Raw genomic sequence first — 12,917 nt, 5'->3', positions numbered from 1 at the left:
AACCCCTATTATGCGGATGTTGTTTTGTTTCGTGTTGTCCCAAAGTTCCCTTAGACTCTCCTCCTGCCTTTTAATTTTTTTTTCTAGAAGTTGCTTTTCTTGGGTATTTTTTTCCATCTTGTCTTCTAGCTCACTGATGCGGTCCTCTGCTTCTTCTAGTCTACTCTTGATGCTTTCTATTGAGTTCTTTACAGCAGCGATGTCATTTTTCATTTCTTCTTGGTTCTTCTTCATTTCCTCTTGGTTCTTGCTCATATTGTCGAATTTGTCTTCCATTCTTTTCAGCCACCTTATGACCATTTCTCTGAATTCTTTTTCTGGAAGGTTGCTTGCCTCCATTTCGTTTACTTCCTTTTCTGGTGATGCCTGCTTTTCTTTCATATGCGGGCTGCTTCTTTGTCTCCCCATGGTCTCTCTTCTCTGGGTGTCTGGTTATGTAGTTCTCTCTCTCCTGGGTTGATTTAAAGGCACAAAATACAGCACTACCAGGTACAACTCACAAGGCACTGAACAGGAATGTATTCACGATATTAATAACCTCCAATAAAGGTGACCACCAGAGAAAGGCAAATTAGGTGATAGGAGAGAAAGAAGAAGAGGAAAAAAGAAAGAAAGAAAGAAAGAAAAAAAAGAAAAAAGGAGTGTGAAAATGAAATTGGGAAAAGGGAAAGTAAAGAGAAAAAAAAAAAAAGTAAGAGACAAGAAATTGACTAAGAGAGAAAGGGGAACAGACTATATATATTGGGGATAAAACTCCAATAGAACAATCACTAATCCCAGCAAATGCCAGCAACAAGTGCCTGGGGATTAGTACAAACTACAACACCAACTAATATGGAGTGAGGCAAGGTTAAGCTGAAGCACAAAACAAACAAAAGAATAAACAAAAGAAGAATAAGCAAAACAATCACACAAAAAAAGCATAAAAATTGGATATAATCTACATTCAAGCAAACAACAACAAAAGGACAGAGATAAGGACAAGTTTATGGATAACTCAGACAGCGAAGGGAGAGGTGTATGTGGACTTGGAGCAGGGGATTGGAGATTAGATATGTAAGTAGGGTGAAATTTTAACAAGGGGTAAACAGAAAGAATAGGGAAAATCTAAAGCAGTAAAAGGGTAAGACAAACAGGACACTGAAAAGGGGGAGGTTAGGAAGAGAGTGATGGCCTAAAGGTAGAGTTGAGATAGAGTAAAACGATGCTAAAGGAAAGATAAAAAATAGAATGTAGAACCCTAATCCCAAAATAAAATGAAGAGAAAATAAAATGACCCTTTAAAAAAATAAAAAAAAAAGATAAAATAGCAGTAGTAATAATACGGATTGAAAATAAAAATGTAATCATTAAAAAGGCAAAATCAAGTGATGAAAAAAGAAAAAAAGTTTCTTGATTAAAAGATGCAAAAAATGAAAATTAAAAAAAAAAATAAAAAAATAAAAAAAATAAAAGGTAAAAATAAAATGTGGAGTAGTGAAGGTCATTCACTTCCTCTGTTTTTCTGTTTGGCACGCCTGTTTCTCAGTCCAGACAGTATTGCAGTTCCCTGCGATCCACTGCTCTTTGGTGTTGTAAGCCAGTCCTGATTTTAAGCAGGCGGTGTGTCTTAATTTCTCGTATTCCTTTATTTTTGATTACACAAGAGTCAATTTGTGATTCAGCCCTTGGGTGGCAGTGTTTCTGGATTGACTTCCGGGTCTATCTATGGCCTCTCTAGGCAGTGTTAGAGCCTTCTTTCCCTGTGGCACTCGGGCCTGTGGGAGTGGTCTGCCTCAGAGCTGACTCTCTGATGGTCACTCCCCGCTCCGATCCCCAGGTTCCAGAAAAACAACCTTCCCCTGCAGTCTCCCAGGGTGTCCCCAACTGGGTGATCCTATGTATTGGGCTTAGTAATCAGAAGCAGGGATTTGAAGAGGAAAAAGCCCAAGTGTGCGAACTCCGGGACTGCGAGTAGGCCCAGGCACCCAGGGAGCGCACGGGCTGCGCGTAAGTCTGGACTGCCTGAAATTCTTAGGGTGTCCCTGCACTTCAGATCAAAATGGGTTGCTTTTTAGAGTGCCCTTCTCTTAGCAGCTCTGAGGACCCCTTTCCACAGTCACAGATCACGCCAGCCCCTACAGCCACGGATTTTTCTAGGCACAGACTTCCCTGGTCCTCCAGCTCCCGCAAAACGCGCGTTCCTCTCTCCCGCCGGGACCAGAGACCTCACCTTATCCCAGGCGAAATCTGACCTTTCCGTGGTGGAGTGTAGAGCTTCTCTGAACCCGTGTGGTTGCGCCAGTTGGGGAGCGTTGTTCTGGGGCTCGCAGCTGTTCCTGGGGTGCCGCAGTTGTGGATTCTCAGGCTTCAGATAAGCTCCACTTTCCGGATCAAGATGGCGCAGACTCCGCGTCCAAGCCCGCAGCTCCGGGAGGGGACCCAGCCGCAGTTCTTGCTGCCAGGTCAGGGGAACCCCGTTCAGCAGTCCCCCACCTCCTTCTGGAATTCAGCTGTCTCCCAACCAGCCAACAAACACTCCTTGCGCGACCCTCAGCTGTTCTTTCTTTCTGCTCCGGGACAAGGCTCGGAACACGTCTGTCTATTCCGCCGCCATTATTCTCCTGCTCTTATTGTATTCTTATTATTAAAATACCAAGAAAATGAACACACAAAGATAGATCACTGAGTGAAGTTAATCTAGATGTACTTATTTCCCTATTGTTTTTAATGTTTTGCCCAATTTTCCTTCATTTGAAGTTGCTTCTCTGATGTTGGAGAGAACATTTGCTTGATGATCTCAACCAGAAAGCTATCAAAGAAGCAGCATTTTCCCAACACTGCAGAGGGCAAAGCAAAGGGCAGCCAACTGTCTGGGACACCTTTTAGGACCAAGGTTGAAGGAATAGTGGGGTGGGCGCCCTCTTGTGGAACTCTGCTCATTGTCTAATCTGCCTGGCAACCGGCTTTTGTAGATCTTTAAACCAATGGCTAATTATTTCCCCAGGTGAATTTGTGTTTGTGGGTATTCTTAGAAGACAATTCTGAGTACAATTCCTGGACGTTTTTAAAATGCACTAAGAATTTATAAACTCAAATCAATGTGCAGTTCAAAAGGTTGCATTATTATTATTATTTTTTAGAGAGCCAGATTGATTGTGAATTGTCTCCCAAACTGGCATGTTGGGTAATTACAGTATTTTCATATTTTGGTATAAAACCTTACAAAATATGGTTTTGCAATTAGACTTTTTTAAACTGCCTTTCCCACCTGGGTAGGATTTAAGCAAAGCCCAGGCAGTTTGGGGCTATTTTTAGTCCTGATTAATTATTAGGCCAAGATAATACCAAGTTCAGCAGCTTATTGGGAGGAGAAACGACAGCTGGGCTCTCAGGACAGCCCCAGGTCAGAGCCGACATCTTTACAACAAAATGGTTGGTGTTCTCCCCACCTCCGGGGAGTGTGCAGGGTGGCACCTTCTGTGACACTGGTGTCGCCTTGCTAGCCTGGAGCTAGCGAGTGAGGAGCAACTGCTGATTCAGGGGCCTGCAGACATGGTTGATCTCACCACAGTGAAAATAGGTCACTAATGACACGTGGCGATAAGCCAAAAAACTTCAGCCAGGCGCTCTGAACCGTCTGCTGGTAGCAAGACCCATTTTATTAGAACTCCAGAAAGAAAGTGATCTGCTTGAATTTGTTTAGAACAACCTCAGGCTTGCAACTCACATGCTCAGATTCTGATCTCTCCTTTGCTGGCCTTTATTTTTTTTAACCATTCAAGTTGTTTATTGTTTCAGTTTATCCAGTTTCCATTCCCACGCACTGAAATAACTCTGCAGCTCCTGCTTCTTCTTCTTCTTCTTTTTTTTTTAACAGTCCAGCTGATAGGATTCTTCTCCTCCCAACCGTGTTCCCCCACCCTCCCTCTGTGCCCCAAGTGGCAGGGAGCAGAAGGGAGACAAAGCCATGGTGACATGACCCTCTCTGATTCCTTATATGTTGACACTGAGATGGTTCTGATCACCTCAGTCCATACCACACTGACCTTCATGAAGCCACCCATCTCTGTGACTCCAGAAAGTGTCTGGCATTAGCATTCTACACTAATAAAAGAGAAATATGCAAATTGACTGTTACTTCGCAACACCCACCAGCCTATCAGGAGTGAGTATGCAAATTAACCTCATCTCCTCTGTGGAGACTGACAGCAAGGTGGAGGTAGCTCCCAGCATGGCCTGCTTGGCCATCACCGCAGCGATGGGGGAGCAGGCAAGCTTGGCCACAGGCAGCACCCAGCACGGCCTCAGCGACCCGGGAGCAGTGAAGCGCAGCCTGCAGGCAGCATCAAGCATGGCCTGCTTGGCAGTCGTCATGGTGTGGAGCAGGCAGACCCCATAGAGAGCAGAGAACCACGGGGAGCAGGCCTAAGCTGTCAGTAGGACATCCCCTGAGGGCTCCTGGATTGGAGAGGTGCAGGTCAGGCTGAGAGACAGCTTCCCCCCCTCCATGCATGAATTTCGTGCACTGGGCCTCGAGTTATGTGATAAAATAATATTTTACTTCATTTTGGACTGTGTGGCTCCAGATTGGCATTTCCTATCATTCTCAGTAGTTCCCTAAGAAGAGAAGGGGAATTGTGGAGAGGAAGGCTGGGAATTGCTAATGGGTCCTCCCTACAGGCCTGGGGTATCTCAGTGTAGAGCTTAGACCAGAGATTCCCAAATGAAAATGAACTTCCGTATTTCTCACAGGGCCTGATAAAACCCAGACTGCTGGGCTCCACCTCCTGCGTGGATCTGTAAGAGGGCCCAAGATGGCGCATTTCCAAGCAGTTCACAGGTAACCACATTTTGAGAAACAATGGCTTAGGCAGGTCAATAGTGGCCTCAGTACTGTCCCCACAGAAGCAATTTCCATGTCCCAGAGCTTCTTCCACTAGACTGTGAGCAGCTGAAGGGCAGGGATGATGTCTCACTCATCTTTGATTCTCCAGACTCCAGCATAGTGACTGACACAGAGAAATAATTCCTTAAATGGTTGTTGAATTAATTAATTAATGACTGAATCCTATCAGCCGATCTTAAAACAGAAGCAGGTTTTTCTGAAGGCCTGGGATTACCTTAAGTGGGATATTGGTCTCACTGAATGCAAATGATCAGTCACTGAAATTACTATTAAAAAACACATGGACTAAGAAGAAATTAGACAACGTACTCTTCTCAGTCCTGCCCAGGTTGAACATGAAGAGTTGGGGTTTAGGGAGAGGATGGGAAGAGGAAAGATGGGCCCATCACATTTAACAAGATGTTTTACCCCTAATTTGTAGTAAGGGCCAGAACCCTTGCACAACTATTAAGCAGGAGGCCTGACAGCGTCCCTCGGGAGTTCCCCCTTTCCTCCCTGCACTGAATCTCACAGGGTAGGGTAGGAAATGGTGCTTATAACAGAGAAGGGTTTTCAGTGTGGTTTGTGTTTTAGGGACCATCACACATGCTGGGAACAAATGTGTAGCTCCTGGAGTTTAGCTCCCAGGACTCCCCAAATTTAGATGGGAACCAAAGGGAAAGGGGGTTTAAGTCTGGTCTGGCCACAACCCCCATCCCCCATGACCTTATTCTAGCTGCCCCAGCTTGTCCTCCCTCATGCCCTACCTCACAATTTTTTTTTTTTAAGGATATTTTTTTTAAATATATTTTATTGATTTTTTTTTTAAATATATTTTATTGATATTTTACAGAGAGAGGAAGGGAGAGGGATAGAGAGCTAGAAACATTGATGAGAGAGAAACATCGATCAGCTGCTTCCTGCACACCTCCCACTGGGGATGTGCCCGCAACCAAGGTACATGCCCTTGACCGGAATCGAACCCGGGACCCTTCAGTCCGCAGGCCGACGCTCTATCCACTGAGCCAAACCGGTTCCGGCCCTACCTCACAATTTGCCTCTATCAATACTGTCATGCCGTGTGTTTTCTAGCATAGAGCATGCCGCCCTCCTGCTTCTAGATTCCAACCAGCCCAAGTCTGGATAACTTGAACTTACTTATGACTTCACTTAGCAGCCACCTCTTACAGGAAGTCACTTTAAGTGTCTTTCCTCAGTGTTTTCATAATACTCTATGGATACCTCTATCACTCAGTTATTTATTCACTCAATATTACCTACTAGAGGCCCAGTGCATGAAATTCGTGCACTCAGGGGAGTCCCTCAGCCCGGCCTGTGCATTCTCTCAGTCCAGGAGCCCTCGGGGGATGTCTGACTGACAGCTTAGGCCCGCTCTCTATGTTGTCAGTCAGACATCTTTAGCGCTGCCACGGATGTGGGAGAGGCTCCCACCACCACATCTGTGCTCGCCAGCCTGGCTTCTGGCTGAGCAGTGCTCCCCTGTGGGAGTGCACTGACCCCCAGGAGGCAGCTCCTGCATTGAGCAGCTGCCCCCTGTGTGTCATAGCAACAGGTGGTTCCACTGTTCGGTTGATTTGCATATTAACCTTTTATTATATAGGATTGAGTTTCTGCTATGTGCTAGTCACTGGAGATACAAAGATGAATGTGACATGCCTCTCTCTTGTCCTTAAGCAGCTCATAGTCTGTGAGGGGATACAAATATAGAAACAAGTAACTATAATGCAAAGAGCGCAGTCCTAAGTAAGCATCAGGTGCTATGAAAGCACACAGAAAGGGCACTTAACCTTGACTTGAAGTATCAAGGAGGGTTTTCTAGAAGAAGAAACATCCTAGTAAAGATTTAAATGGACGAGTAGAATTTAGCCGAAGAGATGGGAGAAGAGCATGCCAAGAGAGAAAAAGAATTTGCAAATCATATAGACATCTGTTTATATGATTGGCTATAGACCATGGATTTGGGGGCTGAGATCATGTTTTATTCATTAGTCTAGCCCCAACTCATAGCACAGTACCTGGCACACAGTAGACATCCAAGGAAATATTTATAAATGAGTGAATGAATGAACTAACCTCAGGTGATATGGCTGGGGAGGGTAGCAATTAATGGGTGAGGATTCTTAGAAAATGAATATTTGTTGGCTCAGTGGCTCTCTATTTTACTTTTTTGCTCATTCCTTCTTGTGTGTGTATCAATGGGATAGCAGACATGAAAATTGCATGGACTTAATCTTACCATTTGCGACAGCATGGATGGACCTAGATGGTGTTATGCTAAGTAAAGTAAGTCAGACAGAGATAGACAAATATCATATGATTTCACTTATATGTGGAATCTAAAGAACAAAATAAGCAAATAAACATACAGAAACAGACTCATAGCTGCAGAGAATGGACTGATGGTTGCCAGAGAGGAGGGGGTTGGGGAATTAAGAAGTACAAATGGGTAATTACAAAATAGTCATGGGGATGTAAAGTACAGCATAGGGAATATAGCCAATAATCCTATCTAATAAAGAGGAAATATGCTAATTGACCGTCACTCTGTCACAAAGATGGCTGCACCCACAGCTGAGGCCAAGTTCCCAAAAGGAGCCTTAACGAGCAATCAGCAGGGACCTGAGGCTACGCCCTCCCCCGCCCCCATGGGGCTTGACAGGGGACCTCAGGCTGTGCCCCCCACCCAGCAGGGTTTGACAGGGGACCTCAAGGTGCACTTCCCATCCTGGTGCTGGGCTAGGGGACCTCAGGCTGCTCCCCCCACCCCAGCGCCAGGCCAGGGGACCTCAGGCCGCGCCCCCCACCAGGTGGAGCTTGACGGGGTACTTTAGGCCACACCTCCCACTCCGGCACCAAGCTGGGGGACCTCAGACCGCACCCCCTGCCCCAGCATCGGGCCAGGGGACCTGAGGCTGCGCCCCCCTGCCTGACTGGGCTTGACAGGGGACCTCAAGGTGCACCCCCAGTGCTGGGTCGGGGGAACTCAGGCTGCACCCCCCACCAGGTGGGGCTTGACAAGGGACTTCAGGCCGTGCCCCCCCCCCACTGGCACCAGGCTGGGGGACCTCAGACTGCACCCCCTGCCCCAGCACTGGGCCAGGGGACCTGAGGCTGCACCCCCCTGCCTGGCGGGGCTTGACAGGAGACCTCAGGCCGTGTCCCCCCCCCCCCCCATGCAGGGCTTGACAGGGGACCTCAAGCCGTGCCTCCCACCCAACGGGGCTTGACAGGGGACCTCAAGGTGCACCCTCAGTGCTGGGTCTGGGGAACTCAGGCCATGCCCCCCGCCCAGCTGGGCTTGACGGGGGACCTGAGGCTGCTCCCCCCTGCCAGTGGGGCTTGATGGGGGACCTGAGGCTGCACACCCTTCCTGGTGCTGGGCCAGGGGACCTGAGGCTGCAACCCCCCCTGCCTGGCAGGGCTTGATGGGGGACCTCAGGTCATGCCCCCCACCCAGCAGAGCTTGATAAGGGTGGGACTGGCTGGGTCTGGATCTAGACCAATGGGGGCGGCGCCGGTCGGGTCTGGATCTCACGTGATTTTGAGGCACATGTGGGTGGGCGGGGACTTGACTCTGGGTCCCGTGGTGTGCCCCAGACTCTGACAGGAGGAAGGTTTTCATATACATTTTACTAATTTTCTTTCATCTCTGACACTTCTATTATAGAGAAAGGGCAAATAGGAATATTAAATTATTTCCTCTAATTAATCCCCTTTCAATGTGCACGAATTTTGTGCACCAGGCCACTAGTATTATAATAATTATGTAAAAAACTGCATGAGCTCAATGTGCAGGTGCATTTTATGTCCTGAGTATAATTGTTGATACAGTTTCCATGTAGCAGCTAAATAATCTAACCCGATGCTTTGAAAACAAATGTGCAATTTCTCAAAAGAAGATTGATGCAAACAAGGTTAGCACTGATAGTGCATTTTAACACTGCTTGAAATCTAGAAAAATCAAAATGTGTTTTCAGAAACAGGCCTCTTTATTTTATCATGATTAGACAAATGCTGATTTTTATTGGTGGTGTTGCTATTGTCAGTTGCCTCCCAAGGTGTGTTCTGCCATTAACGGAACAGCAAGGTGTGTCCACAGGCCCACACATCTGCCTACTCATTGTCAGTGAGCTCTGAATTTCTGAATTACCTTGGGAAAATGGGAAATGATTAACTCAAAGCAATGAGGTGATTTACACTTTCTGAATGAATAATAATGATTGCAGTGCTAATGCCTAAGAAATTTGCAGAGGAGTTCATGCAAGAAGCAAAGAGTACTCCTGTGTTCTCACAAATTGCTTTAGTTCCAGGAGCCCTGCCTTAAAGAGTTGGGGAGTCAAAGGAGGCAAGAAGCAATAGTGGGAGAATTTGAATGACTTGGTTGGAGAGTCCTTGCGCTGCTCCTCAGCGGCATGACTTTGTGGCTTGACACCTATCTGCAGACAGATGCTCAGCAAAGGCTCATGGCTTACCATGCATGACTCACCAGGGTTCTTTGCAACTATGGGTGCCTGTAGAATCATCTGCAGAACTTTGAAATATAGCTTCAACCCAGGAGTTTGGCTTAATTGGTGTGGGATAGAACCCAGGCATCAGTATTTCTTTAAAGTTCTAGGTGATTCTGTTTAAAAACCAGGATTGTGACTAATTGAGCTTGCATAGTGATTTTTAACCTGTGTGCTGCAAGAAGTTTTAAAACATGCTATGACCTCTCTTCCCTTAGATTGTCAAATAAAAATTGACAATAGCCAACACAACAATAGCTGTCTGGTGTGAATAAATCAAAATTGTACTTCTTTTGGTCAGATTGGCAAAAAAAAAAAATTGTATATTTTGGCGTGCTGCAGAATTTTAGTAATCAGTTTATGTGTGCCATGAGATGAAAAGGTTGAAAATCACTGATCTAGTAGACTAGGAGAGCCTCATGCCAGCTTGGGAGTGGCTCCTTGATTTCAAGTTGTTCTTTTCCAGGATATCTCAGGGACAGGGACATGGAAGGGAGAAAAAGCAAAGAGGAGTAATTAAGAGTTTGGTATGATCCTTTAAAACCCCAGGTTGATAAGCTTTAGGAAACATGGGTTATTGCCCTGTTATTAGTATTATTAGTCCCGGAATCAAAAGGAGGATATGAGAAATGAAGAGTCATGATGGGACAATGGGTTTTAAGGAAGACACTTCTAGGAGGTCTTGAAACATGTTTGGCAAGAAACTCACTGATCAGTGAAATTAGAGGGAAATGGAAGGTAAGTACTGGGCCAGGGGGCTGGGAACTGGGAAACTAGATATCAGGGAATTAACTGTTATAGTATCTACCTGAAGAACAATGGAGGCCTCTCAGTGACTCCAGGGAGAAGGCAAGAAGAGTTCCAGAGAGAGTGCTCATGGGTATGTATGGTAACATAAGTTTTAAGATTTTTGTTTAGATAACTAAATATATTTTTGAAATTTATTATTTTAAGCATCACCAAAACTGTTATGGTGAGACTTGTAAGCAGAACACCCCCTAGAGGCCCCCTAGTTACAGATTCCCAGAAGGTGTAAAGCTTTTTGACATTCATATATTCCATCCAAAGCTCTTCAAGGCTCTCAGATCATACCAGAGTGCTCTTGGGGGTAAGTGGCATTGAGGAGAACATTCCAGCAACCATTTTAATACTACACCATTAAGTAGTTCTCATTTGTGCCAGTCTTGATGCCCAATTCAAATTCACATAAAGAAAACCTGGGTCTAGTCTAGCCGGAGGTCCTGGGTTTCTTTCTTTGACCACTCCACCTATTCTGAGCTTCCCTTTGGTTCCTTCCTGTTGGAGCAGTTACATTTACTAAGCCACAGAGCTGAGAGCCACAATTGGTTCCATCTTGGAAAGCCCCAAGATCTCTGACATAAAGGATGCTATACCCTATAAACTCTGGGATCCTATGACTCTGCCTCCTTCAAGGGACTCAGCATCCTGCGGGTGAAGCTGCAAGACAGAACATCAGTCCTGCAAATAGAATAAATCAAGATCACCACCTACTACTGCCTTGACACATCTTGCTTGGCATTGGTGAGCCCATATCTGGGTAGAAATTTGACTGCACAGTCCTGTGGCTGCTGGAACTGCTGAAGGCTGGCTGGAGAGTCTACACTACCCCCCCCCCCCCCCCAACAGAAGGCAGTGTTTGCCTTCAGGCCAAAACTGACTTCTGACACCAGGTGCCCAAGCCTTTCTACCACTCTCTCCCCTGCACATCTGGCCCCTTCCATTTTTCATTCTTGCACCATCTCAGAGGTGTGTTCTGGCGATGATCAAAGGTGTATCCTTCTGACTCTCTCCCAGCCCCTCCTTCCCTCCATCAGTTCTGGAGCTTCCTGGAATAGCTTCAGCTGGCAGTAACAAGTAGCTTTAGCAAATGAGTAACCTGCATCTCCAATTGGTGGGTCTAATGCATGAATCTCGTTTTCAAAAATTTTACATACAGAAAAGTTGACATACAAGTTTTCAAAAGCTCAATATTCCTGTGTTACCAGCACCCAGATCAAAAAGCATAATATTCTCAGAAGCACCACTCGTGTTTCTTTCTGGTCACTCTAGACTTCCAGCAGCATGGATTAGTTTTACCTGTTTATAATCTTACTAGAGGCCCGGTGCACGAACTTGTGCATGAGTGGGGTCCCTCGGCCTGGCTGGCGATCGAGGCCTATTGTGGGGGGGGGGGGTTGGCTGGCATGGGGGAAGGCCTGTGGGATGTTGGCCAGCTGGCCCCCCCTCCCTTGATCAGGCCCATGGTTGGCGGGCAGCTGGCTGAGGGGAGGGACCGTGGGAGGTTGGCCAGCCATGGGAGGTTGGCTATGGGAGCGCACTGACCACCAGGGGGCAGCTCCTGTGTTGAGTGTCTGCCCTCCGGTGGTCAGTGCGCATCATAGTGACAAGTTGATCGGTCGTTCTGGTCATTCAGTCATAATGGTTGCTTAGGCTTTTATATATATAGAATATAAAGGGAAGCATACAATACAACTCTTTTATGTCTAACTTTTTGCTCAACATTATATTAGTGCAAGTCATCCATATCATTGCATGGGGTTGTAGATTATGCATTTCATGTACTGTGTAGTATTTTACTATGTGAACATTCCATATTTTCAAAAATCCATTTTACCATTTTTTTGAGGAGCTCCAGATTTTGGCTATTACAAATAGTAGTGCTATAAGTGCTGTGTTACCTGTCGTCTGAATGGACATATGTAGGCATTTCTGTTGGACCTATGTAGGTGTGGACATGCTGGGTCATAGGGATGCATTTGCTCTATGTTCCTGCCTCCCCAACCTCATCAGACTTGATATTTTCTGTACGTTCATGTTAGCCATCCTGGTATATTACTGTGGTTTTAAATGACATTTTATTCTGTGGCAGCCTCAGGTATGAAGTTAGGGTACCCAATGAAAGAAGTCTCTGTAGACATATGTTTGTTTTCACTTAAAAAGAGATGCAGCCTTTCACCCCACTTTAGAAACGACTTGCTTACAGAGCCTAGCTTGAAAATCCAAAATCCTTCAGGCAGCTACATGTTAAGGGAACGGTATCATTAACAGGCCTAGTCACATCCCAAAGGATCATGCAAGTGACATTGTCTACAGGTGTGCTCATTTGTTTGTTCACCGACTAACGGTTGTGGAGACCTATCTATGCCGGACACTGTTCCAGATGTTGAGAACATATCAGAGAACAAACAGAATATAGATTCTCAGGCAGGTCATAACCTAGGGTGGGGAGACAAACAATAAAGAAAAAGTAAGTAAAATAGCTTGTCAGACAGTGGTTAGTGTTATGGAGAACAACAAAGCAAGAAAGTGTAAGGAGTGCTGGCACAGATTTAAATAGAATGTTCAGGGATGGCCTCACCAACAGTGACTCGAGAACAAACAATGTGGGTGCTGGGGGATGAACATTCCTGGGAGATCAGCATGTACAAATACCCTGAGGTGGAAGCACATTTGAGGAGCAGCAAAGAGGCTGTTGGGAACAGGGAGCACAAGACATAATGCAG

The sequence above is a fragment of the Plecotus auritus genome (assembly GCF_963455305.1).
Source record: "Plecotus auritus genome assembly, chromosome: 3".
Lineage (NCBI taxonomy): Eukaryota > Metazoa > Chordata > Mammalia > Chiroptera > Vespertilionidae > Plecotus > Plecotus auritus.
This window is presented reverse-complemented; position numbering follows the sequence as displayed.